This window comes from Equus asinus, chromosome 3 (assembly GCF_041296235.1).
Source record: "Equus asinus isolate D_3611 breed Donkey chromosome 3, EquAss-T2T_v2, whole genome shotgun sequence".
In the NCBI taxonomy this organism is placed as follows: domain Eukaryota; kingdom Metazoa; phylum Chordata; class Mammalia; order Perissodactyla; family Equidae; genus Equus; species Equus asinus.
Window position 1 is genome coordinate 153,602,030 of NC_091792.1, and position 22,532 is coordinate 153,624,561.

General features: G+C 41.0%; 1 long non-coding RNA gene across 3 annotated transcripts; it reads right to left on the minus strand.

The window, feature by feature from the left end:
• Nucleotides 1-227: 227 nt before the first annotated feature.
• On the minus strand, nucleotides 228-18,206 carry LOC123284794 (uncharacterized). 3 transcript variants are annotated; one of them, XR_011502356.1, is made up of 5 exons: nucleotides 15,068-18,206; nucleotides 12,762-14,081; nucleotides 9,813-10,032; nucleotides 6,681-6,819; nucleotides 228-5,860 (listed from the first exon to the last, which is right to left on the minus strand). It is a non-coding gene; the product is annotated as an uncharacterized lncRNA (long non-coding RNA). The 3 variants fall into 3 exon arrangements; XR_011502355.1 differs by adding an exon at nucleotides 12,584-12,678 and having other exon boundaries at nucleotides 228-6,819; XR_011502354.1 differs by having other exon boundaries at nucleotides 228-6,819; nucleotides 15,068-18,205.
• Between the last annotated feature and the right edge of the window lie 4,326 nt (nucleotides 18,207-22,532).

A 22,532-nucleotide genomic window follows, 5' to 3' on the forward strand; every position in this document is an offset into this window, starting at 1 on the left:
GAAAAGCAACTTCTGGCATAGAAGTTATCCTGGTAAAGAGAAGGATGGTTCCAGGCAGATGGGAAATATGTAAAATGGCTTGGAGCCTGGAGAGAACATGAGGCCTCAAAATCTTGGAAGTTCTGGAAGGTGTTCTTGAAGGCAAAACAAGGCTTATCTGCTGTGTCACATGAGTGGCTTTTCCCTAATGAATAGTTTCTCAGACTCTATTAGTAATTGCAGAAAATCTTTAATCTTTCTTTAATACATGCTCAAAGTTAATTTTAAATATTAATAAAGATTTTATTTTTCTACAGTACACTCTGAATATGTCTCTTGATCACTTCTAGACCCCAGCTAAGATTCTCTCTCTGTCATCATGACCCTGCATTTCTCTGCCTCACTCAATTATTCCAAGAGCCCACAGCTGGCCTTGAGCTTTGTGCTGACGTTGTGGCTGGGCTGAAGTATACGCTTTGTCCTCCTCCTCTTCATGAAAAGAGTAACCTGCTGCTGGAGGCAGAGCTGAACATAGATCCTGAATGTAGGCATGACGTGGGAGCCTCGATGCTTCCTTCCACTACCAAGCCCGAAACAGGCTGCTCTACAGGGCACTGGATACACTGGCCCATCCCAGGAAATCTACAGCACAAATGAAGAGATGAGGCAGGTAAATATAAAAAGACAATTAACAACACAATGGAAAATGTGAACTCCGTGAGATGATAAGTGGGTTACCCAAAGAGTGTAATAGGAAATCAAGAGAGACAGGGGCCATCACAATCAGGAAAGGCATCGCTGAGCAATAACAATTTGAACTGGATCGTGAAGGACTAGGATTCTGGTAGATGATAACAGCTGGATAGTCCAACACAGAGGGAGGCAGGGTGGGGTAGGGGACAGAGAGGCAGTGGAGAGAGAATAAGTAAGGAAAGATTTTAGAAACTGCTGTTACTGTTCTGGGGCTCAGAAGAGACTCTCTTGAACCCAGCAATCTCTCTCTTTGCAAACTTACACTCATTCATTCACTCAAATGGGCATGCAGTTATTATACACCTAGGATTCTGCAGGCTTATAGGATAAGATTTTAAATCAAACCAAGGAAATAAAAAACATTTAAAGAGTAAAGGCATGATTCATAATAGTCAGCTCTTTTACAGTTTGAGCTATTTAAGTTTGAAACTCAAGAAATTACATGTTTAAGTGCCTAAGCAGTCTTGAGTTGACTTTTAATTAACCTCTTTTGCCTTTTCTCATCTAGGAAAATTGAAAAATATTTTTATAGTCCAACAGAAACTTACCTTATAAAAGAATTACGCAAATTTGAAAGTCACTTATAATAATCTTTCAAAACGTGATGTTTGCAGCTAAATGAAGCCAAATTGTATTTATTCCTTATCAGTCTTAGTTATCTTGGCATCTCTCTCTTATTAATAAGATTCAGAAAAAGCCTAGCCTCCCAGTGCAAAAAAAAAGTGAAAACCACAGTGATTTAAAAATGATTTTCTCTAATCAAGCCACATCTCATTATTCATGATTCCTTTTTTTAGATTTTAATGTTTGCAGATGCTTTTTGTGGGAAAGATATTTAAAACATGTCCTCCCAAGTGTGCACCCACCTCTTCGTGCAGATTATTCTTCCTCTGTCCTTCTGGGTTGGAGGGGAGGATTTATTTATTCAGCTTAACCTGAATCTTAGTAAAGAAAAGGAGGGCATTCCCTTTTCTTTATACCACCCCCCTTTCAAAAGAACAATAATAGGTTTGCCTAAAAACAGATACAGAGGCTGTGCTATTCAATTTTCATTTTTATGATGGTAAGTGGAGTCACCTAGCCTTCTTGGCACCCTAAATAATGAGGTTCTTACACCTCCCATGATGACTGGTCACCAAAAAGGATTCCCTATTGTTTCAGTCTGGGTAGGCTAGGCCGTGCTGCAGTAACAAATAAACTTTATGATCATGGCGGCTTAGCACAGCAGAAGTTGATTTCTTCCACACACTGAGTCTAACGTGGTTTGCCTGGGATGCTCCTCCATCCAGTGACTCAGGGATCCAAGCTCTCTTCATCTTATAATATAGCCTCCTTAACATGTCACTTCTAAGGTCACTTCAGCCTGGCTAGAGAGAGGAAAGAAGCACACCAGCTTGTAACTGCCTCAGCCTGGAAGTAACATGTGTTATTCTGTTTCAGATTCATTGTCCAGAAGGAGTCACTTGGCCTCAACCTAATAGCAAGGCAGAGTGGAAATGAGGGAGAATGCATGGAATATTTGGTGAGAATTAACCATCTCTGCCTCAGTTACATGATTAGTTACATTTTGTTCTATGCTAAGCCAAGTCCAGAAGAAGCACTAGGAGAATGGAGAATTTCAGCACATTAAAATCATTGTCCAGAAGTAACCAGGCATACAAAGCATACATGTTCTGGAGACAGAGCACACTTATTGCCTGGCTTGCCACCTTCCAGCAATAAGAACTTTGGCAAATCCCACCCTCTGAGCCTCAATGTCTTCATCTGTAAAATGGAAAGAATATCAACATAGCAAGGCAGTTGGGAGGATTAGAAGAAATGACTGGGAAAGATCTGGAAAAGTGACTAGCAAAGACTATGTATCCACTTTTAAAAGTAGCAATTATTATTATTGTGTTTTAGTGATAATAATAAAATGATGATATCATTATCATTATGCAAAATAATTAGTTTGTTATATTCAATTTACCAAAAATAATGAGAACAACTTTGAAATGCAAGCATCTCTGAGACTTCCTAGGGGAGTTCCAAATCAGCTTTGACCCTGCATTTAATTTACTTTTAGCATAAAATGTAGCATATTATTACCTTTAGAATTTCTCATTTCAGATGAAAAAAAAATCAAGCTTTTAGAGTAATTGCAAATTTTTTAAAGAGACCTCAGTGAAAGCAGAGAGGTGAGTTTCCATGGCAATCTCTGAACAACGCAAAGGGAAGGGAAGAAGAGGGGAGCATTTAATGAGCACTTACATGATGTTAAGCAGTGTGCTTGGCACTTTACAGAAAATATCTGTCTAAAACACAGGAAAATGCTGTGAGGTCATGGTTTTATGGAAGAACAAGTGGACTCCAAGGTAGAGAGACTTACCTCAGTTAACCATTTAGAATGTGGCCCAAATGGGGTCTGGCCCACCTTTGCTGCACCGTTGAGTTTCCTGCGATTGCACCTTCTTTCTGCTTCTCGCGCTCTATGCCCCATGTTTCCCAGGCTTATTCCTCTTTGTTCCCAGACTTCCTCAAGGCTTCCCCAGGGTTAATATACAAACCTCCCTCTCCAGCCCGATCTCTCACCAGCACCTCAGGCTCCTATTTCCTTCTGACAATGAGATAAATATCCTTAGATAGATTATCTTTCCTACTCAGAGAGAGTCTTCCTTGTGGCAGAAAGCCTATGAGAAAAGTTGAAAGAGTGATGGCAGGGTGAAACCACCATGCTACAACCAGCCTACTACGGACCAGCTGTGCAAGAATCATCAACGGAAGCCAAATCTGGGGGGAAATTTGACGAGGGGCAGAATATCCGCGTGGTCTCAAAGGCTCTCTGCACAGATTGCTTGTTAGCTGAAAGGCGAAAAACAGTAACTGCACAATGGAGAAATGGGATGAGACTTGGTGTGATCAAAGTTGACCTTAGCAGAGAGGAGCGCATGGACATCACATGCCCCTGGACATGATGCATTGAGAAGGAAACCCCATCACCTATGAGTAACTTGAATCTAATCACAAGGAAACATCAGACAAACCCACACTGAAGAACAGTCTACAGCCGGCCTCGATTCTTTAAAAACGTCTGGGTATGAAAGTGAGAAGGACTGAGGAACCTTCTGGATTAAAGGAGAGTAAACAGACATGGCCACTAAATGGAGCAGATCCTGTACTGGACATGTAAGTGCTTAAAGGACACTATTGGGACAATTGAAAAACATGGGATATTGGAAGGTAAATTAGATGTAAGTATTGGAACAATGTTAAGTTTCCTAAATGTAACAAGATTGTGGTTATTTAAGAGAATATTCTTATTGTTAGGAGTTACACACTGAAATATTAAGAAGTAAAAGGGCAGACTGTATGTAACTTTCAAATGATTCAGAAAAACAAATAATCATTTTAGAATTTATAGTTTACACACAGGTAAGTATGTATATGCAGATCTATGTGTCTCTATAAATGTTTGTTTATACATATAGAGAGAGAGAGAGATGATAAAACAAATGTGGCAAAATGTTAAAAATTGGTGAATCTGGTAAAAGTACATCCAGAAGTTTTCCAGAGAAAGAGACTATATTTCCAGCAATTAAATGAGCTTTAGAAGTTTAAACAAATTAAAGTTTCTATTAATAGCTAGCAATTACTGTTTGCCCCTTGTTTGCTATGGGTTCTCCTAGGCAGGTTATCGGTATTCTTTCTAAACTTTCTTAAGAGTTCTGGATCTGGAAATTATGTCTTAATTTTCATGTTTAGATATGAGGAAAGTGAAACAGGCTACTCAATGCAAGACGTGGTGGAGTCCTGGATTTGAATTTGTATTGGGTTCACTTCCTTTCACTGTGATGTCAGGAGCCTTCAGGTACTCATGGGCCATATGGAGAGCGGTGAAGGAAGATAGACAAGCAACTAGATACCGTGGTGTGGTGTTAAATTCTTCCAACCAGTGTTTATTGAACATCTGCTAGGTTCCATGCGTTACACTAGGCTCTCTGGGACCAGAGCTGTGGACAGCAGAGACCCGGGCCTTGCCTCCCAGAACTTCCACTGCAGGGGATGTGATGGACACTAGTGAGCATAAGCGCTACGGAAGCACAAGGAGGGGTATCTCATCCAGACGAGGAGGGTAAGGCAGGCCTCTCAGAGGGGAGGTGACTGCTGCCATCACGGATTTTCAGATATGGGAGAACCTGTGAAATCTTGCTTATCCCTGTGTTCTAAAGACCTGGCACATAGGCATTTCCCTAACTAGTGAATCTGGACAAAGGACATACAGGTGTTCTCTCTTGTGTATAGCATGTACTACTCCTAATTGATAGGATGAGTGAGTGAATGAATGAATGAATGAGTGAGTCAGTGAAAGAGTGAACAAATTTCCACCTGTAACTGCAAGGAACCCAGTGGGACGAGCTCTCCCAGGAGGTTATTCTCTCTCTCATCCTTCCAAGGTCACCAGAGTGAGTGGGTCAGTTCCAGCAAGCCTTTCCCTCTTTGATTGGGCAGTGAGAAGAATTTGGGGGTGGCAGCATGGTGACTAACCATAGCCGTGGGGGTTCCTGCTCCCCCTGCTTCTGTGTTCTGATTTCAGAGGAGATGAAATGCTTTATTAAGAAAAGCCATTTAGGTCTCTCTTTTTTCCTGAGTTGCTCAACCTTTTTCAGACCCTGATATTCACAGAGGAGAACAAAGCCGCCTTCCCGAAGCTGTACTTTGGGTTTTGTTCTTGCTGAAGCCATGAGAAGCCAGCAGCCCGTGTGCCTCTGTAGGTCAGAAACAAGGGCCCTTTGGCTCTGTCCAAAGATCATAATCTTCGTAGTAACAAAGCAATATGCTTTCAGTTTTACTCAGTGCTTTCTCTTTCATGATCTCATTTCATTTACAGAGCAGACTTACGGAATGTTGGAGACCCTGATGGCTACAATACTGGGGGATTTCCACACCCCCTTTGGTGAAGTCCCAGGAAACTGTGAAGGAGCCAGGGGCCTGCCCTGTCGGGAGGGGGCCCCCTCCTCGGGGCAGGAAGCCCAGCTGGCTCATTTCTTTGCCCTTTGCTCACCCAACCATGCCAACTGACCTGCTTGCTTGCGCTTGTCCCATATATTGCAGTTCCAGTGACATTTCACTTGAAAAATAGATCTTATAGCTGGAAAGAAAAGTTTGGAGACTAGTGATCAGTGGCAATACCTTCATATTTTTGGTAAAGAAATGCAGGTCCAGAAAAGGAAATCGTTGGCTTAAAATCACAAAGTTAACAAGTAGCAGAGCAGAAACTAAGCTCCTGTCCTGGGTATCATTTCGGTTTCTACTCTAGGGCATGCGATTGCTGCATCTGGCAAAACCAGTCACAGGAAATGGAAAGGTCCAATGTTCTGGCCCAAAAGGAGAGAAAAATGACAATATTTTCTTTTAAATCCCTGAAAGCTGAAGGTTCTGGCATGCCCCTCCTCCCGTGTGCCTATTGGGTCTGTGTTCCCTGATGCTGAGAAGGCCCGGTGAGTCACCCCTCCCTCCCAGAGCCTCACTTTCCTCCCCGGAAACTGACCTGGGGAAGGTGGCTCACCACCATCTCTTCTGGATTCCAAATGTGCTTCAGGTTAGGAAATAACTAGCAACGTTTACCCCAGTCCTGACTAACTAAAGATTGAACACCAGGCTGAACTGAAATCACGGATGGGAACAGTTTCTTTCTAATGTAAAACCATAAGAAGAACTCCTTATGATGTCCAAGTTGCTCCCAGCCGCGATGCCAGGGAGCACAGAAAGACCTACAATCACCTTCCAGGGAAGGGAGTCCATTCCCACCCCACCTCTCATGCTTTCAAAAGCCACAGAAGGGAGAAAGACCCTAAGCTGCATGAGGTTCCTTTGAGAAGGTGAACTCAGGTCTATTTTAGCCCCTCCCAATGAAGAAATGGTGGGCTGAGTGGCATTCCCTGAGACCACTGCCCCCAGAGTGACACTACCTGCCATCTAGAGGCACTGGCGCAGGAAAGGGAGGCCAGGATGGTGGCTGAAGCTGAATCACCAGCTCCAGGAGGGCAAAGGGTCAATTACTTGCAAGCATCAGCAGACTCAACACACTTTCGAGCACATCTCTTCCTCCTGTAGAAAAAAATGATGTTGCCTTATAGCTTCCTCACCTCTAACTTCTTGGAATGGATTTCATGCTATCTGTTCCTTCCATGCCAGTAATCTCTCTCTCTCACTCTCTCTCTGGCCAAAAGAATACCACTTTTTCCTGTTCAAACCTTGCAGAGTGCACCAATTATATATGTTAAAAATGATGACAACAGTGAAATTACTGAAAACCATAAAAGGCAATTAAAAACTAAAACCTTGAAGTGTTGATGCTCCATGAAATTATACTGATTTGATAGATTCCACAGTTGGACATTGCCTTCCTCTGTCATGTGAACAAAATTTTATCTTTTCATTTTAAAAGCAGTGATTATATCGGTATTTTTTTAATGACATCTATGGGTTGTTTCCTTTCTGTAAATATAGAATGTTCATTTGCATAGTCACAAAGGAAATTAGGAAATGTCTACTCAATTTTTACAGCTCATGACGTGTACTAATATTCCCAGTTTCTTTTCTACTGCCTGGCTGAGCAAAAGATAAATTTGTGTCGCTGTTGTTTGTCATATTGCAAGATGATAATGTTGACCAAATAAGCAAATGAAACGACCTGTCAAATTTACACATGAACTGTAGGTTAGAGTTGACCAAATGCCTTCACATTTTTTTTTTAATGCACTTGTTTTGAAATTAACCTAGGTTTTACTCTACTCTCTCACAGCTGCTGAATCTGTGAACTTGAGCGTGTTACCTTACCTCTCTGAGCCCCACTTTCCGCATATGTAAAATGGAAATAGTACTAGTATTCATGGGATCGTGGGGTGGACTGAGCAAGAAAATATGCAGTTTAGTGTGATGCATGCACTATAGAGTAGGCCCTCAATAAATGGGATTTCCTTTAATTTCACTAGAACCATGCATTGACCTGATGAGGTTTGGAGTACAGGTGGCAAATGTTGTAATTCCTGCTCTGCAGTGGAGATGACTGAACTCAGAGAAATGAAATGAACTGACCCATATCTCACAAATGACTAAGTATCACTTTAAACCACTGGTTCTCAGGGCTAGCCCCGTGGCCAAGTGATTAAGTTCACGAACTCTGCTTAGGCCGCCTAAGTTTTGCCGGTTCGGATCCTGGGCATGGACATGGCACCGCTCGTCAGGCCATGCTGAGGTGGCATCCCACATGACACAACCAGAGGCACTCACAACTAGAATATGCAACTATGTGCTGGGGGTGCTTTGGGGAGAAGAAGAAGAAGAAAAAAGAAGATTGGCAACTGATGTTAGCTTAGGTACCAATCTTTAAAAAAAAAAAAAAAAAAACACTGGTTCTTGATCAAGGATAATTTTGCCTCCAGAGGATGGTTGGCAATGTTTGGAGACTGGAGATTGTCACCATGGGATAAGTACACTATAGGCCTCTAGTGGGCATAGGTCAGAGATGCTGCTAAACATCCTGAAAGGCACAAACTTAACTCCCCACAGCAAAGAATTGTCCAGACGAAACTGTTACTAGTGCCAGGGTTGATAAACCCTGGTTTAGATCCATGTATTCTGACAACAAATCAAGAGTTCTTTTCAGTTCACCTTATATTTCCCAAAATACACCAAAGCACCTTGTAAAACTAAAATACTATTTTTGTTATTTAAAAGACAGAGTAGTATAATAGAAAACTTTAAGATTGACACATCTGGGTCTATTCTCAGCTCTACCACTTACTAACATTTCTTCTGAGTGACCTCAGGCAAAATTAACTCATCTGGGTGCTGGTTTCTCTGTTTGCAAGATGTAACAGGCTACTTCAAAAGTTACAAAAAATTTAAGTAAACAACTGTGTGATGTTAGCACATAGAAAGGGTCCCATTCACGGCAGCTACAATACAATTATTGATATAGTTGACGTAACATTTATGGATGTGAGTGTAGACAAAAAGGATAACTTTCATTTTTTCAATAAAATTTATGTGTACCTACTAGGTGCTAAGCACTGAAGATACCAAATGAGCCAAACAGAAAGGGCCGTACTATGATGGAACTTACATGCTGAGGGGAAGTGGACAACATATAGAGGTAAAGACAGAAATCTAAGATAATTACAGATGGTGACCAGGGAGGTCTTCTGGAAGAAGGCAACTGGAGTAGAAATCTGAAGGATAAGAAAGCATAAGAGTGAAGTGAAAAAGATCATTGAAAGAAGGAATAATAAATGCAAAGGCACCAGGCAGGAGGTGTTTGAAGAAAGTAAGCAAGGAGTGTTGGAGCATAGAGCCAACTGAGGTGGGTGGGAGAGCAAGGGTCTTTCCACCTTGCAAAGAACCATAGGGACTGTAAGAGAGATAAGGAATTGTCACTTTTCCCTGAATAATGCCCATTTGCAGGCTCCTACCTCCAAGACTGAACCCAGAGTCCTGCCTGGAACAAAAATCAATTAACTTTGAGTTCTGATACAGACTGTCTGTAACGGAACCTTACTAAAGGAAACATAACTTTCTCAGTTCCTATAGGTTCAATGGAGATCAAGATCCAAGCTTGGCCTACTTTCCACATGACTGAGGTAGAGACAACTCAGGGTATGATATACTGAATGTTGAAATATTCCTCTTCCGGCCCCAGCAAAGTTTGGAAAAGAGATCAGTGGCAGAAATAGACTGAGAAAATAAGATGGTGTGGTCCACATTCCTCCCCAGTTTGGGGTTTGGCCCGGGCAAGAGTGAGGGCTTTAAAAACATTCAAAAAGGTTTGGGGGAACTCAAAACATAAGGAAGAAACTGATGACATGATTCTCCAAGCAGAGCTTCAGAAAGCTGTCAGCCCACAGGAGAAATGCTTCATGTGGCCACATTCAGCAGGGACAGAAGTGAGGTTGAACTATTGGTAGAGGGAGAAAGCAGGACTGTGGGCCTGAGAAAGCATGACTGACTCTCCAAGGCCTGGGAGAAAGTTATAGGGGTCTAGAATTTCACCATTGGTATAAGGAGGGGATGGAATATTACTGAGAGTGCTGATGGCTTACCAGAGTCATGACTTGAAAGAAGACACAGTGTGTGAGAACTCTGGTCCCTCAGCAGAAAAGCCAGGACCTTGAACTCCAGTCATGGCAGTCCAGATGCTGACCCCAGGGCAGTCTTCGGTTCAGAGTGCATACCAGACTAGTCATTGGCTAATACCAGTGCAGACTCAGATGACTCTGCATGGATCTATGAGCCCATCTTCCACATGAACCTTGACATCATCTTGAAGAAAAATAGGAGTATGAGGAAACTAATTCAAAGACAGGACATTCAACTCTAAGGAAATGCATTACCCCAAAAATATCACCGGAATTATTGGACAAGACTCAGTTTTCCGGATTAAACTAAATTTAGATTCTCCTCCATGACCCAGTGGAGTACACATACTAAATAAGAAATAGAAACAGAACGATACTTTTTGTTCTTTTTCTTCACATTTTAGTGTACCGTGAATACAGATGACCCCACAACAGAAAAAAATAATTAGTTGAGTTGATACCAATATAGAAGATTCCCTAATTTGAGATGAGCAGAAAAGCAAAATTTTTTGTTTCTCTAAATGAAAGAGGAAAATCAGGTTAATATCTGATGGGAAAAGAGACTGTCCTTTGGAAGAAGGCCAAGCCCTCCTGAGCCTGTGGATGCTTGATCTTGTCCTTTGAGTCTACCTTTTCCTCCTCTTTATCTTTGAGGTTGATGCTCATTGCCTGCCCCAAACTCTGTCTACTGGCCTCTTCATTGTTGACTTGCCAGTTCCCTGCCTAGGAAGGGCCTGACTCCAGTAAGAGCTGCCAATTGTAGACCCAGGGCTTATGATTAGGGTTGCTAGATAAAATATAGGATGCACAGTTATGCATTTCATTTGAATTGCATGTAAACAACAAATAATTTTTTGTATAAGTGTATCCCAAATGTTCCCTACAAATATTGCATGAAACATACTTTTACTAAAATAAAATATTGTTCATCTCAAATTTAAATGTAACTGGACATTCTATATTTGTATTTGTTAATCTTGCAACCCTACTCTAAGCAATGGCAAACCTAGATCCCATGCCAACTTGAAGGAGAAATGGGTACCCACATCACCATTCATCCACACTGTGCCCCATATAGACTGAGAGACAGGGCATACCTCAATTTTAGTATTCACAGATGTAAAATGTAAATGTAAATATAACCATAAATGTAAATATATTAAAAACTGAGGTTTTGGGGGAAAAGTGGCCTGGAAGGTTGAAAGAGGTTGAAGCTACCCTGGGTCTCATCATGGAAGGAAGAGTGCCTTCTCTTCACATCAACATTATTAGACCTCACAAGGATCTCATGGGTAGGCATCATTATGACTATTTCACAAATGGGAAGCTAAGATTCAAGGAGCATAGCAACAGTGAATCATAGTGAAAAGTACACTACATTTATAGTCAGTAAAACCAAAATTTGAATTTCAGCTTTACCCGGCTGTTACTACCAGAAATATCTTAACATTTTTGAGTCTCTGATTGTCATATTTGAGAAAAGTAATACACAGACCACTGAGCAGAGGGAGTATTTCATGTATTGATGTATGCAAAGTACCAAATAGCACTTAGCAAGGTACTCAAGAAATGAAAGCCACTGGCATTAATTTCTATGAGGTAAGTTTTCCATGAACCGTGATGCCATGACTGAAATCAGGGACCTGGTACATAGTATAGTCACGGACACATGGAGTTACTTAATAAAGAAGATTTGAATTAATGTCTAGTACTCAGATAATTCCTTCCCATTAAGCATTGACCTCCTCTATTGCCCTATTTTCAAACACAAATAGTAATGAGATACAGTAGTAATATCTTGAATCATGAACTCTTTTAATGAATTAAATTTATTGAATCAACTTTCTCATCAACACTAGGCTCTGGCTCAGGGACATGCCCTGGCTGTGCTATAAAGGTCTTCTTGGGGAGTGGACCCAAGCTTTGGTCACCTCTGAGTAAAGATGGGTGGAGAGAGTACTAGAAGAGGGGATATCATCAAGAGCAAAGGCAAAGACATGGAAAAACCTGGAGCACAAATGAGACTAGTGAAGATCTGTGAGTCATTATAAGGATAATTTTGATGCAAACCACTTTGGTTGCAGATTATCTTCTAGAGTCCCCACTTCTTTAAGAATTAAAACAACCACCCCAGTATTTCCCAATGAGGCAGACTCACTGTTCATTTGCCATCTGGAATCTTAGTCTTGCAAAAGAGTAAAGTTAGTGAAATATATATTTGAATGAAACTCAGCCTCCCTCTTTTACACTGCGATGAACAGTCAGGAGTCCTGGGAGGTGAGAGGGGGGAGGGCTGAGTGTGAGGGCCATGAGTTCACACCACACCTCCCCTCTGTGCTGAGGATTGTTGCCATGACAGCCATTCCCAACTCCAGACTGCCTTTGGAGTCCTGCTAGGTAGGTGGCTTACTCCTGAAGTGGTTTTTGTGTATGTGGAAAATCAAAGTTACTACTTGCTCTTTCTTTAATGTCCAATGTAATTATAACTATAGTAAGTGAAATTTCTCTAAACATTTAAACTTGCATAACTAATAAATTAAAATGTAAGCTTTACTAATCCTCTTATACATTTAAAAGTTAGTTACAAACCTTAGTCAAACTCTCTACCTATCTCAATAAAAGCATAAGCCTAATGTGCCACATTCCCTTAACTGCTTCAAACACCTTAAAAACAGACATGATATTCACAAATTATCATATTGATTATAAAATGTATTGTTATATTTATACTCAACCTGTGAGAAAGTTAGTGATCCTAGAGACTTAGTTAATTTCTTCATTATTTACATACTTTAATATATTTTAATGCATCTTCCCAGGTTACAGTGACCTATCAAACAAAAAGATTATGGTAGAACAGCTGACATTGTTGGGACTTCCAAAGTGAATAAAACTCTAGCAGCTATTTCTTACCTGGGCTCCTCTTAGAATCAAGATTGACTCCTTGTGTCAACGAGAACGTCCACAGCCATGCCTTTTCCTGCAACTTGGTGCCTCTGCTGTCTTCTTTCGTCACATCCATGTCATGGGACATGTTATAGGCTGAATTCTGTCCTTCCAAAGATTCATAGCTTGAAGTCCTAACCCATAGTTCCTCAGAATATAACTGTATTTGGAGTCAGAATCTTTAAAGAGGTAATTAAATGAAAGTGAGGTCATTAGGGTGCACCCTAATCCAATATGACTGGTGTCCTTACAAGAAGAGGAAATTGGGACATAGACACATACAGAGGGAAGATAATGTGAAGACACAGGGAGAAGATGGTATCTATAAGCCGAGTGGAAAGGCCAGGAAACAGATTCTCCCTCTCAGCCTTCAGAAAGAAACTGCTGACACCTTGATCTCAGACTTTTAGCTTCTAGACTGTGAGAAAATAAATTTCTGTTTAAGTCTGTGGTGCTGTGTTACAACAGCCCTAGCAAACTAATGGAGGATGTGTAGCTTTGATTTACAATTTAACTCATTATATAGTTTTTGTATCTCAGTAAAATCAGTTGAGTCATCTAGAGGTTTCATTTTCTAGGAGACAAGAAGCTAAGTTGAACTATCAGCTCTTCTTTCTAAATTTTGAACAATCCATCATATGGCAACCCACTGCCATGCTTTCCACCTAGTTCTTGTCCATGGTCCATTGAGGTTATAGGCCCTTCTGCTCTTTGTGCAATTCCCATCCCCTTTGAGAACTATTTTGCCCATCCCTCTCCATTATGCACAGAGGTAGGTAAAAAAATACACACATGCATCTGAAAAACAGAACATCATATATGTCAATAGTCCGCTACTAATTTTGGTTAACTTAAAAATTGTATTCATTCTTCTTTTGTATCATAATTATCATCTTTAATGAACTTATTTTGTCTTGGAATGCCATAACTTTCATATAGATTCAATTCATTCCAATTAGCTATGGTTAATATTCTGTTTTGATATTCAAACTGTTATAACTTGGCAAGTAGAAGTTTTTAAAAACTATCTCTTTTGTCTTTTCAGTATGACCCTAGATATTTTTTAAAGTTTTCTTGTCTTCTGGCAGTCAATGTAACTCAAAATCCATGCAAACTTTTTTCCATCCCAAGACATGGAATCCATGGATCTCCAAGGAGTCTCGATTCTCTCTAGCTCAAGAACCAGCTAGGATTGGAGGATGAGGTGTGGCTGCTCAGTGTTGATGCCTTCCACGTGAGTGCTGGAGGACAGCAAGACGCAACTGCTGGATCACCCTGGGGTTAGAACTGAAAAAAGCTATTTCTAGCCAAGGTCATGAAATCCACAATTACATCTTTAATTTAGCTTTAAGAATGATAAATTATTTTATTTCCACTTTAATATGCCTAACTTAGATAGATTTTAAACCATCACTCCAACTATAATTGTCTCCTTTTATTTTTACTTTCTACGTATTTCTCATCCATCACCATTTGTAATCATTTTATTGACCCTAAAGAATTCAAAGCACCTCAGAAATTGCCTCTATTTATCCTCCCTCAACTCTCAGTATAGATACAAATTAATTGAGCCCCTCATATACATGTTGTGGCATCGACGCTTTCAGGTCCCATAGAATGATATTTCTCAAGCTTAAGGCCTAATTTGCTAAGGATGTAATGTATAGGCTGAATGACCTTTACCCACTCTCCTCTCCTCTCTGGACCTTACTCAACTCACTAATATTTTTTTCGAACTAAAAAAAGGAAAAGAAATGGCCAGGTCTCAAATTCCGTGATTCAGGAAAGAATTAGGTCCAGGATCAAATCTACTTCATTAACTAAAGGATTTTTACAGGAGAAACATGGAGGGAAGGGCAAGAGAGCTGAGGACGATACCATTCTTACACCACCAAACACCGAACACCACTGAGCCATTCTTTTCCCACCTGAAGCTGCAGATTAAAAGAGTTAAATGGTGTAAAAGCACTTTACAAATTTAAAGCGTGTGCAAATTTTCTGCCTTTTTACTGCGAAACACCACTCATGATGATGATTGAGTTAATTCAGGCATTAAGCTTTTAAGGCGCTCACCCAAGTGTCGAAAGGAAAGTCCTTACAAAGTCCACGTATCCTGGATTTCCAATTCAGTGCTCTATCCACCAGATTATGCAGCATTTCAAATACGAAAATGAATTCCATGGATGAGAAGCAATCATTCACCCATGGGCCAGCCTCTCATCTTTCCCCGCACACCTGTCGGGAGGAGATTTGACCGGAAAGGCCCCACTTACCTGAGATAAAGGCCAGTCCACTAAGGACTGTGACGCTGGGTGCTCTGCCCTGAAGCAGGGTGGCAGACAGCTGCATTAAAGTTGCAAGGCACGCAAGCCTTCCTGGCCTGTTTTATTCATTCCAGTTCCCAGGGATAACACTCCAAACTCTGAGTTAGAGGTGCACCTTTGTTCTTATTCTAATATAACCAAAGAAAACAAGCTCATGATACAGCAGTTTAATTAGAGTATGCAAATTACTGTGCTCCCATGTCCTCTCATGGGCGACGTCACACCTTATTTACAGGAGAGGAGAACACAGCTCAGAAAAGGAGGAGGATGGAAACAAAGCAAGCAGTCTATGTTCCTCCACAACAGCGTGGGTGGAGGGCCAAACACTGGCTGCCATGGTTGCCATCATGCAACATCATTCACTCTGTTTAGCTTGTGGAGGACTTCGGTTAAGCCACATCTCTTTGACATGCTGGGAAAAGTAAAGAGCAGGCATTGCAGACAGTGCCTGATTTTTGCAAATTTACTTTTGACATACATACATTAAAGTATACTTTTTTATGTGCGGTTTTATGAAATTTGACAAATGTCTAGAGCAGTGTAACCATCATCACAATCAGGACACAGAACAGCTCCATCAATGCATAACTGCTTTGTATTCAAACCCTTTGTATTCAAATACTCCATCGACTCTGTAACCCTGGCGACCACTTCAGTTCTCCATCCCTATAGCTTTGCCTGTTCCATAATGTCATACAAATGGAAATCTGGCTTTCTTCACTTGCATAATCTTTTATGTACTTTAGATTCATCCATGTTGTTGTGTGTATCAGTAATTTGTTCTTTTTATGGCCCCGCGGCATCCTATTGTATGGATACACCTGTGTTTGCCCATCCATTCATTAGTTATAGGACATTTGGGTTGTTTCCAGGTTTTGGTGATTACCAGTGGAACTACTATAAACATTTACATACATGTTTTTGTGTGACGTAAGTTTTCACTTCCTTGGGTAAATATCTAGGTGTAGGATGGCTGAATCACATGATGAGAGTGGGTTAACTTTATGAAAAATTGCTAAATTTTTTTCCAAAGTCATTGTACCATTTTGTATTCCCACCAGCAACATATGAGAGCACGAGCTCGTCTACAGCTTCACCAACACTTAATATTGTCAGGTATTTTTATTGCTTTATTATAGCAATTCTAACAGGTGTGTAAGTGGCATCTCACTGTGGTTTTAGTTTGCATTATCCTAATGACTAATGATGTTGAGCATCTTTTCATGTGCTGACTTGCCATCATATATTTTCTTCAGTAAAATGTGGATTCAAAACTTTTACCAAATTTTAAATGAGTAGTTTTCTTATTCCTGATTTCAATAAAGGATTTCTAAGCTTACAATTGTGTATAAACTAATTTTTTATTAAGTAAAAGCTAGCCAAGATTGTTATAAACAGAATTTGAATCAAAAGAAAGCTAGATTTTAAGAAGCTTAAATATTTATAGTTCCACAACAGTGCTTCTCAAAGTTTTGTGGGCAAATGAATACCTGGGGATTTTGTTAAAAATGTAGGTTCTGGGGCCCGGCCGGTGGTGTAGTGGTTAAGTTCTCGCACTCCACTTCAGCGGAAGTGGGGTTTGCCAGTTTGGATCCTGGGCGTGGACCTACACATGGCTCATCAGAATAGAGGAAGACTGGCACGGATGTTATCTCAGTGGTGATCTTTCTCAACAACAGCAAAAGTAGATTCTGATCCAGGAGGTCTGGGATGGAGCCCGAGAATTTGAACTTCTAATAAGCTCCTAGGTGATACTGATGCTGCTGGTGCCTGCATCACATTTTGACTGACAAGAGTCTAAAAGACCTTGATTCAAATTCCATTTTATAATCCCAAAGCTGACCAACACTCATCATGTAATTAAATTTTCTTTTTCTTTTGGAAGTAAAATAAAAATGAAATTAATAAATACATCAAGATAATTACATCTCTCCCTTAGGACATAATGCATACTGTTAGAACTTGCAAAGGTGTGTCACAAAGTCCCTGTGCCAAATATCTGTCCAAAAATTATGCTATCATGTTGTTTAATTTTGCTACTAAGGAACATAGAAAGATCTTCCCATTGAAGTCACTCCAGTGAAGAAATAGTTATATATGTCCCATATTTAGAATCAATTATTTTTTTGTCCCCAAAATACTTTGATGTGGTCGCTGGTTACAGTAAAAACTTTCTGTGTTTTTCTCCCCATAAACAATGATGTGAGAGTGGGTGGGCAAAGTCCAGATACCCCAGGACCTTATTTAAAAAGGCCCATAAACAGAGATCAGGAATTAGTGTGGGCACTATCTAAATGTTACTAAATATTGCATCAAATACAAAATAAAATGACAGTAGAAAAACCCTGTTATTGTCTAAGTCTCTTTGAGGCTTGGAATTTCTGTTGCATTTCTGCTTTTAAAGGAATCAGAATCGTCTTTGCCCAGAGAAGGATATCATCTATGATTTTGGCAAATGCAAACATCTGTTTTTAAGGGGATTGTATATACTTTAGAGAGTAACCAAGATAAGTCATTATTAAAAAGAAAATATTAGAAATTTCTATTTTCATTCATTTTTAAATTTAAAAAAATAAGAAAATTCCATTTGATCAATGTTGAGTAAATCAATTGACACATGGATCTTCATTTAGTCCTTATATCGTAGAGTGGAAGATAAAGAATTCCATTTTGGACATAACTTTGAAATATCTGTGAGATATGCAAATGGAGATGTCAAGTACGCAGTTAGACCAGCAATCAAGAGAGAAGGAAGGTTGCACCCATAAGCCAACTAGGTGTTAGAATAGAGAGGGGAGTGGACAGGATCACTTCTATAAAAAAGGAAGGCATAATGGAGGGGAATTCTAACATTTACAGCTTTAGCAGGGGAGGCAGAACAATCCAAGAAAACTGAGGAGGAGGTAAAAGAGTCAAGAATGCAAGAGAAGCAGGAGTGTTCCCAGGAGAAAATGGTGTCTCACAAAATAGTAGACAGAGTGTTGAGGAAGACTGATTATCCACATTAAATACAGCTGGAGCGTTTAGTAAAATGAGGGCAGAATCTGCTTCCTGGATTTGGTTATAGGGAAGGACATCTTTGGTGACCTCAGCAAGACAACAGCCATTTCCAAAGATCATAGTGCCAACTGCAAGTGCGCAGGGCCAATGCCCGAGGAAGTGCATTCTGTTGCTGTTGTTCACAGAAGCTCATTCTATTTTGGTGTATAGAAATACACGCATGGTCCGAGTGAAATTTTTGGAAATTAAAGAAATGCAAAACGTGACAAACAAGAACACATTTTAAATTAATCATCAATAATCCTATCACGTAAGGCAATCCCTGGAATAATGTTGTGTGTCTAATTCCTGAGTTTTCTCACTTAGTAGATGTCTATTCTTTTAATCTATTCGGTATAATTGTGATTATATTTTATGCCCTGATTTTTTCACTTCTCTTTTTAACAAACAAGTTTTAAATGCTTCGTAAGCATAGAATGTCATAAAGTGAGCATACCATATAGATATTCATCCCATTTAGATTGTTTCCAATTTGAAGACTATTATAAACAAAGCTGAAATGAGCATCTTTCTATATAAACCGTCTCCGCAATTATTTTGGATTATTTTCTTACAGAGAATTGTTCTTAGGGAAATTTCTGGGTTACATGTTAGGAGCACCTTCAAACTCTAAGGATCTTTTTTTTTTCAAAAGCCGTCAGCTTTTTTTGTTTTTTTAAGTATGCTTTTTCGTGAGGAAGATTGGCCCTAAGCTAACATCTGTTGTCAATCTTCCTTTATTTTTTTTCTCTCTAAAGCCCCAGTATGTATGTGTTATGTTCCACGGACAGAACTTCTAATTTTCTTTCTCACAATGCAGAATATTATTTTTCCACCTCTTCCTCCAAGGATCTAGAACTTTCCTAATACTGAGCCATAGAACATCACTGCCAAGAAAAGGGGAGGGGTGTGGAAGGGGGAGAGACAAAGAAACTGGAAGGGAAGGGAAGAAGAGGGCAGGGGAGTGGAGGGCAGGAGAGGAGAGGAGAGAAGAGGAGAGAAAGCCATTTGCTACCAGTAATTTCAAGAAAGCCATTGAGTCTTGTGTAACTTACATTTTTCTCCAGATACTTGCATTTTCAAAAGCTGGAGCAATGGCATAGTAAACACTTGTCAATTTCAGTTCTTCCTACTAACCCCAGTCTCCCATTTGGGAAAGCCCTATTAGCTGGAGTCCTGGTGAGAAACACCAGCCCCTCGCCAGAGAAGGAGAAGCAATCACAGCTCTTCTATCCTATCTTGGGTCAACAGGAGGCTGGCATGCAGATTGGGCCCAGTAAGTTGACTATCAATTCTGGGGTTTGGATTTTGAGAAAGAAACACAATCACATGGGAACAGAGGTCACTGTCATCATTGTGGTGGACTGAGCAGGCCAGCCCATGCCTCTGTTGTGGCCTCTGCTGCGGTCCTTGATGGGCTGCCCTCCATGGTGATTACCCATCTCTACGTGTGGTCCTCCTGCCTCTTATTTCTATGTGCCCCTGATATCCCTGAGTATCTCCCTTTCACCAAAATTAGCATGAACCAGCCTTTAGTACTTGTAAAGAAGACTCTGTCTGAGCCCAGTAAGCAGGACCAGGCCACATTGAGGATTTTGGACTTTATCTTTAGAGAAGTAGGAAATTACTAATGGGTAAAAGTTTTTTCAGCACATGACTAATTATCCAAGGAGGGCGGAAATGGAGGGCTGGAGAAGGAATGGGAGTTAGGTAGACTCCTAAAAGTGGTAGTAAGAACTGAGGACACACAAAAGTGAACTCCAAGAAGGTAAGGAGCAGAATTCTAGAAGGCTGCTTGGAGTCGCTAACATGCTGAGAACAAAGGCATTCTCACTTTCACATCATCCACAGGCTCAGGACACCGGGCAAGTAGACAAGGGACAGAGAGGCTCCAAAAGTACATGCCTGGAAGCAGTTACAAGGACAGATGAGGATGCCAGGAGAGACATTTTATGCAGCTTACGTGCAGACTCCAGAGCTGGGTTTTGTCCACTTGATGGGGCCAAAAAGAAAGAACAATTTGATAATAATCTGTTCTTCTGATGGCTCCTGATTGCTCAATGCTCCTCTCCAACATGTTAGATAGGAAAGGGCCACACCAGCATACAGACACCTCTCCCCGCTTTGAGAAGAGAGTTTCCTAAACTTCACTGATAAGATTCACCTGCAACTCTGGCTAAAAATGTAGCTTCCCAGGCTCTGCCCCCAAGAGATTCTGACTCAGAGGGTCAAGGGTGGAACCTGAGAATGATTTTTAACAAGTTCTGTCATATGATTCTTGTCATCATGGAAGTTTGAGAAACATCACTGCAAACTCTCTTATCTGATGAAGATATGAAATAGACAGCCAGCAGAGATTTTCCTGGTCATCTATGCTATCATCCCTGAGAAGGGTGTTTTGAAGGTTTGATTTTGCATGTACCGGCATCTCCTGGAGGGCTTGTGAAAATACAGATTGCTGGTCTCACCCCCAGATTTCTGATTCAATAGGTCTGGGTTGGGGACTGAGAATTTGTATTTCTAACAAATTCTCAGGTGATGCTGAAGCTGCTGGTCCTGGACCACATTTTGAGAAGTATTGACCTAAAAGGAACACAATGTCCGTGGGTTTTCAACACATCGGAGGTTAGGCCATAGTAATTATCACTCATCAATTCCCTCAAAGGAAACCCTCCTCCCTACAAACAGCCCCTCAGAACAAGACAGGGGATCCCCTATGCATAATTACACACCCTGAGGACCAGAGACGAAGACCCCCCAATAATACATCAGAAATAAAATCTGAAATCCTCAACATGATCAAATAGACTCCTTGATCCAATCCAAACCCTAATCCTCTTTCGATTGAATAAAGAGTGAAGTAGGAGGTTGAAAGGAGATGGATGCCTGTACAGAGGTGATGTTTCTACAGTACAGCCTTGGGAGACCCGGGGCAGAATCAAAGTGAGGAAACTGAGGCAAAAACACCAGGGCCTTGGGACACATTCCTGCATGTTAGGGAGAGGACAGCTGAGATGTAGGGGAGATCATGGTGCTGGAAGTGATGTCAGGGTGGGGACTGGGGATTTTTGACAAAACCAGGCCAGAGCGTCCAGCCTGACTCTGCCAGGCTCTCGTGGGACCACAAAACCCAGTACATAGGCTCTACCTTCGGTGGGGCTTCATAAATGCCAAACAATGCAATGTTCTAAGTGCTTTTCATGAAAGAACTCTGTTAATACTCTCAGGAACCCAATACATAGGTACTACCAACATCACCCTTTACAGATTAGGAAACTGAGACACAGAAAAGCCAAGTATCTTGGCAAAAGTCACAAGGTGAGTACTCACTGGAGCCACATGTCAAATCCAGGCCATCTGACCTCAGAGGCTACAGTCCCAACCCTGACAAGCTGCTGCTTCTTAACAGAATACATAGTTCTTGATCATCTGCTACCTTAAGTCACTATTTGAGCCACTTTGCGTGGGCGTTAGAGGAGGGAGGTGAAATAAAACAAAAAGGATACTTTCCCTGTCCTGAGAAAGATGATAATCTGGAAGGATGGACCCACGCATTCACAGCTGCATCTACAACAAGGCAGATTACAAGTCCAGGCATCTATGTCCATTTAAAGGCTAAGGGGACACAGAAGAGGGATCTGTGGGAGTAGGTGGCACTTCTCGGAGACTTGTTGTTAGAGGAGGTCTTTAACGTGGGCCCAAAATAGACTATAAGCAAAACAAACAAACAAACAAACTGGTCCCTCCAAGGTTGGCGCTTGCAAGAGAATATCTAGGAGGAAGAAGCACCTGGTTCTGAGGCTGCGACCTCATTTTTCAGACTCTCCTTTGCTTCGCATCCCTCTCTGGTTCCTGCTGTCACCATCCTGCTGGCGCAGAGGGTAATCACCTTCTTCAAATACTCTGGCCCCGATACTGAAGACCTTTCCATTAACTCCCCACTGTACAGCTGAGGACAAGCTGGAATTAAAAATAATGAATATCAAAAGGGCTTTTACCAAACGCTCAGGAGGAGAAACAAGAAAATAAATAGTCCCATAATATCAAAACTTTTGTCTAAGAGAGCTGCTCCATCCACACGGCACCCTGGGGGAAAGGATGTCTTGCCTGACTCCTGCTCTTCCTAGACCCTGGTCTGTGGACTTATCAGATACTATTTTCATCCCTGCCTGTTATCTGGGCTCCTCAAAGTCTAGACAGGAGATGGAGAATGATTTCCTTTGGACCTGGGGCCTGTCCTCTCGGGTCCAGCCTCCTGTGTTCTAACTCACCTCTTCTCTGAGTAATTGGAAATGACTGACTTTCTCCTCTGGACTTTAATTTCTCTATGGCCTTTCAAAGAACACCATGGTTTCCTCGTCTGAAATCAAGTCTG